Genomic DNA, 6000 nt, shown 5'->3' on the forward strand with positions numbered 1-6000 from the left:
TAGTGAGTAGAGAAGTATTGTGAACGCAGAGTGTACACTGGTGTACTTTTTCCTTCACTGAAATTTCTCTGAGTAACTCACAGAATTTTTTCTTAAGATTTACTAATTTATTTGGAAGGCTGAGTTACTGGGTGGTGGGAGGGTAGAGAAGCCCTCCATCTGCTGGTTCACTCCAAACATGGCCACAACTTCAAACAGTATTATCTCCATGGTTTTGAGTGACAGTCAATGTCATCTACTCTTTGTTATGTGAACTTTCTTGGGATCAGAGACCAGATTGTTCTAAAACATTTCTTAATTTATTTCAAAGAAAGAGTTACTGAGAGCAATTGTAAGAGCAAGCGAGAGACGTTCTTCTGGCCTCCCCTTCTCTCATTCACTCTCTGTCACTCTGCTATCAAATAAAAACGAACTCTAAAACACACAGCTTTTCCTTCTCATCCTAACAAACCGCTCATGCCCCAAACCTTCTGGATGTCAGCGGTGTACAGTGTAAGGCAGTTTCGCCCAGAAGGGGAGGTGGAGGCAGCTGGGACCCCATCCATGGATGGCGGTCTGTGTCTTCCACTCTGCTCAAGTTTGGTTTTGCTTTTCAAGAGGAGGCTGAGAAGAACAATGATTCCTGAGACCTTTCGAAGGAATCAAGAAGCGTATGTGATGAAGACCAAGCTGAGACCCGGCACAGGCTCCGCAATGCTGCTCAGACCAGCTGCGCCTTCCAGAGCCCAGTTACTCGAGTTACTGCCCTCTCGGGCAATGCATTCCAGCACCACCAGCCGAGGGGAACCTGGAAAAGCCCCAGCAGGTCTGTGCACTCAGGTGGCTGCAGGGCTCTGAGCCAGCAGCAGCGAGCGAGAGCCTTTACCCAGTTTGAATTTTGCAAATGCCTGGAAGATGACAGCACCGGCAATCCCAAGCAGATCCCCAGGTCCAGCTAGTGCTGTGGGTCTGCAGTCCAGGCCCACGCCCACGCCCACCCCTGGGCCAGCCTCGGAGATGACTTTGATGGTTCCACCCGCAGATCCAGGGGTTTCCTGGTCTTACTACAGCCGGCAGGTAACTCCTACGGACATCCAAAGGAAAACAAGGAAAGTGAAGAAGCTGAGTAGGAGACTTGCTGAGGCCCTGAATACAGACAAGATCATCAGAGAGGGAGAGAAGGCGGGAAGGGGAGACTGACGGGGCAGAAGCTGGAGAGAAGGAGCAGCCACGTGGTGCAGGCACTGTGGGGGCAAGGAAACCCCCCCCAAGAAAGAGCTTTCCGTGTAATGCCAGTCCCACCCTCTTCACTGATCCTGTAATCCCCAACTGTTCTTTATGAAACTCTTTAGACTGAAACTGTGGACTGCACCTCTTTTTATGGATGACAGGATAGGTTTCCCATAAGAAAGGAACTCTTTCAATAGTTCAGTTTTTCTTTACAATACCTTTTCTTTATTTTAATATAAAAGTCTACATGGATAATATAGCATGAGGGATTATATAGTATTTGATACAATTTTTTTCTTACAATACATAATGTTCAAGGGTAAGATATCTGCTCCTATGAGATTTTCTTCATGTTATGGCCATTTGTGTCAGATTAAAATCCTGATTACTTTCCTGGGTTCAGCCTTGCCCTACTCAGGCTTGGGAGCCATTTCGAGAGTGAATCAGCATATGGAAGATCTCCCTCTCTCCCCCTCTCCAATTAAATTATATATATATGACTTTTTAAACAATTAGAAGTGAGAACAGGCAGGAGCCATAAAGCTCAACTTTGCCCTATTCAATGCAATCTTTGTAACTGTAGCAACCTCAATGTAAACTATTTTAACTGGTATTATAAAAGTTGTTGACACGAGTGGCATTCAATGGATCTTCTTAAAAGTTCTTAAAAGAACTTATGGAATAAAGGTACTCAAGAATTTTTTTGCAAAAAAAATGTATTAAGGACATAGGTAATAACATGATTGTTTCATGCTGAAACAAGCTAATCAAAAATGGCCAAATATTATTATACAGTGTAGAGTAGGCCTAGATAATATGGTTTGACTGTACATGTTTAGGGCCCTACTATTCATGGATAGCTTTGCAAGGACCTGGAATGGGCCATTCAGGGAATCACTTTTGTTGTTGCCATTTCTACTATTAGATATGACTGGGAGTACTTGCTCAAATTTGCTTCCATGCATTTTGGGAGAATAATTTTGCTTGCTCAGATCCCAGATTTTGTGTCTGTGCATAATTGTTCCTTTCCCACTTTTTTTTCCCACTCCCCTCTTACCTCTCTTTCACTTTCAGTCCTGTCCCTAGCACCCCTCTCCCTTTCCTCTGGGGCTATTCAGCGGGGAATACAGCAGATAAAAGGATTGTGTTGGGTGCAGGCTATTCAATGGTTCGATTTTGGGGGGGGGGATTTGTTGCTGGGCTCCTGCCATTCCTATCATGGGAGCTTTGGCATTATCTGTTGGCTTGTGAGAACCACTCTCGACTTTCATGTTCTGAGACAACATCCCCTGGGGAAGGAGATACTTGGTTCATTGGGGCTCTGTTCATCCACTACAATGTGGGGACAGTGATGTAGGATATTTATACTGCAAGGAGAGGCTGCCTGCTGAGACTGATTATTCCTTGTGTTTGGGATAAGGGAAGTCTCACCGTGGGTGCAGTCATCTTATGCTGAGGGAGACCTGCGGAATTTGCATTCTGGGATCCCCTCATCTGTGATGAATGCTGCTGGCAGATGCTTCTATCAGCTGCAACTTTAACAATGGCATGAGAGGTAGTTTCCCAGCATATGAAATGTTGTAGACCATGGCGGGCTACCTGTGAAGACTCTCGATTGTCTCAAAGGTGTCTAAGGTGTCACTGCTAGAAACATTAATATCTAGTCTTGGAGAGAGGGAGGCAAGCTGGGACCTGCACTGAGGGACAGTGGTGTGGCATTTACTGGGTAGGGAATTGGGAGTTGCTTTTTCAGGATTTCCATCAAGTTGTGATACAGGGTATGACTTGAAACCTCCAACATGTGAACAAACCCCCATGACATAAGGGTTAATTAAGGGACCTAAAGCTTTGGATCCTGTTTTCTCTCATGTCTCCTATGTGAGTGCAGGGGCCCAAGCACCTGAGTTATATCCTGCTGTTTCCCCAGGCTCCTTAGCAGGGAGCAGATCTGAAGCTGAGCAGCCAGGTCTCAAACTGGCATCCAAGTTGGATGCCGATGTCACAGGCAGCAGCTCCACTCACTATGACAATGCTGGTCCCTTCCATTTTTCAAATCTTGGGATGACAGAGGTCCCATCATCTCCAGTTCAGGGAGATGGCAGGTGGCAGGGGCGGTTATTGCATGGGGCCTCATTTACCTCTAGCCAATGGAAGCAGAAGGATCTCTAATAGCTTCTATTCTTTCTCTTGTTGTGGGGGACCAGCAGTCATTCTGGGTCTTGTCTACTTACTTGGTCTGGACTTGGTCGTCCACTGGATATGGGCTCTCCATTCTCTAGAGTTGAGGGGCAGCTGAGGAAGTCTCTTGTGATGTGACCCCCTTTCTAGTATTGCATATGACTACAGTGTTGGCTCAGATCCTCATCAACTCTCGTTTTGTAAGGATGAAAGTTTTGCTTGGACCCACTGTTTTGTATGAGGATGACAGTTGCTATCTGAGCTCCTGTGGCCTGTAATTTTTTTGTTATTTATTTATTTTTTTGATTTATTTTTTGACAGGCAGAGTGGACAGTGAGAGAGAGACAGAGAGAGAAAGGTCTTCCTTTTGCTGTTGGTTCACCCTCCAATGGCCACTGCGGCTGGCGTGCTGCAGCCACCATACTGCGCTGATCCGATGGCAGGAGCCAGGTACTTCTTCTGGTCTCCCATGGGGTGCAGGGCCCAAGTACTCAGGCCATCCTCCACTGCACTCCCTGGCCACAGCAGAAAGCTGGCCTGGACAACCGGGACAGAATCCGGCACCCCGACCAGGACTAGAACCCAGTGTGCCGGTGCCACAAGGCAGAGGATTAGCCTAGTGAGCCGTGGCGCCGGCATAGTGGCCTGTAATTTTAAGGAGCTCGGTAGTCCCATGGAAGAACCTGTCAGCTCCACTGTTGGCTAGACCATGAGCCACTTGCTGGGATGATTATAATCTCTAGTCTTGTGGGAAGGACTGGGGATCTCCTGAAGTGCCTTCTGCCATCTCTGGTTTTGGGGGAAGTTTAATGTGGTTTTCAAGAGCATTTTATTTTGAAAAAGTAGATGTACATAAAAGTTGTAAAACTATACAGGGTTTATACAGTCAGTATTCATTTATATTTATTTGCATTTTATGTCTTGATTATCTAAATTTCTGGAGTTATATATCTCCACATTAAATCATCTTCCTGCAGCAGCCTGAAGAAATCTCTGTAGTGTTTCTTCTAGTGCAATTACACTTTTCTGTGTTTCCAGCTTTTCAAAAAAGAGAAAGACAGGTCTTCCATCCACTGGTTCACTCCACAAATGGCCGCAATGGCCGGAGCTGGGCCAATCCGAAGCCAGCAGCCAGGAGCTTCTTCTGCGTCTCCCACGTGGGTGCAGGGGCCCAAGGACTTGGGTCATCTTCTGTTGCTTTCCCAGGCCAAAGCAGACAGCTGGATCAGAGGTGGGACAGCCAGGCCTGGGACTGGGACCCATTTTGTCTTCATTTTGGAATATTTTCATCAGTTCTAAATTTTTAGGAAGTCACAGTGTCTCCTTGTCCTACCTTAACCCTTGAAAAGTCAAATATCATAATCATCGTCCAATGTCGTCTTACTTTCATAGGTCCTTTTGAAAGTCATCAATATTGTTGCTCCTTTAATAGAAATTGCCTTTTTTTCTTTGGTTGCTTTGAGGACTTTCAGGTTGTCTTTGATTTTCTATGGTTTGTCCATATTTTCTCAATTTTCCTTAGTATTTTAATCATAGTCATTTCAAATTCATCATTACTTCTAACCACTATCCTTGTCTAACTCTAGCACCTGAATTTTCTCTGGGCCTATTTTTATTGATTTTTATATTTGTAATTGAGAACATCTTCTTGCGGCTTTGCCTGTCTAGCTTTTGTCTGTGCGCTGGATGTAGTAATAGTTACAGAGGGTCTTAACTATGTCATCTGCCACTAAATACTGAATTTTGTTATGACAGGCAGTTTAATACTAACAGATCACCCTCAGACTACGAAATTTAGGTTTTTTACCTTTTAGGGAAATACCATTTCAGTTTTGCATTTACTCCTAAGATATAGTCCTTATTCTTAGTGTATGCTACTTACTCCCACAGTGGGACATTTCTAGGATTTTTATTATAATTGAGGTTCCCCTCTAGGTCATTCCACTTTGGATGAGTCCAAACTTCAACTCCCAGCATTTGTGACCTCTGAAAGTTCTGCACAACTCTTCAGCTTTCAATACTCCCTGCCAACTCTGCTAGCCTTCTTCCACAACTCCTTGCATGTCCTCCTTCATCTATGCAAGATTCTCATTTGATTGAGGTTCTTCACCTGATACTGTGATCTCTTCTCAGGTGAGGTAGAGTGTTTTCTTACTAACTCTTGGGAACACAATCTCTATAAAGGATTGAATGAAGATTGAATTGTGATAAACTAAAATAGAAGACAGTTGATTCTATGGGGAATTCTGGAAGTGGGGTGGCCCTTCAGGGAGGTTCCAAATTGAGACAAGGGAACTGAGCCATAATCTGATGATCCTCCCCTCTCCAAATTAACCAGTCAGAGGAAGTGGAGTAGGGGCCACATTCTCAGATGAGTACTTTCCTTTTGCCTAAAAGAATTCTCAGAGAGGATAGCAACATGAGCCATTAGCAAATAATACTTCCAACAGCTGAAGGAATAGCTTAGTCTTGCAGGATCTAGAAAACAAACTGCTATATCCACTATGGTCCACAATTTATGGCATTCACATGCACTTGCTTTTATTTTTTTAAGATTAATGTTTTCATTTACTTGAAAGGCAGAGTTACAGAGACAGGGCAGATCTTCTGTCT

Source organism: Oryctolagus cuniculus (assembly GCF_964237555.1).
Source record: "Oryctolagus cuniculus chromosome 16 unlocalized genomic scaffold, mOryCun1.1 SUPER_16_unloc_1, whole genome shotgun sequence".
In the NCBI taxonomy this organism is placed as follows: domain Eukaryota; kingdom Metazoa; phylum Chordata; class Mammalia; order Lagomorpha; family Leporidae; genus Oryctolagus; species Oryctolagus cuniculus.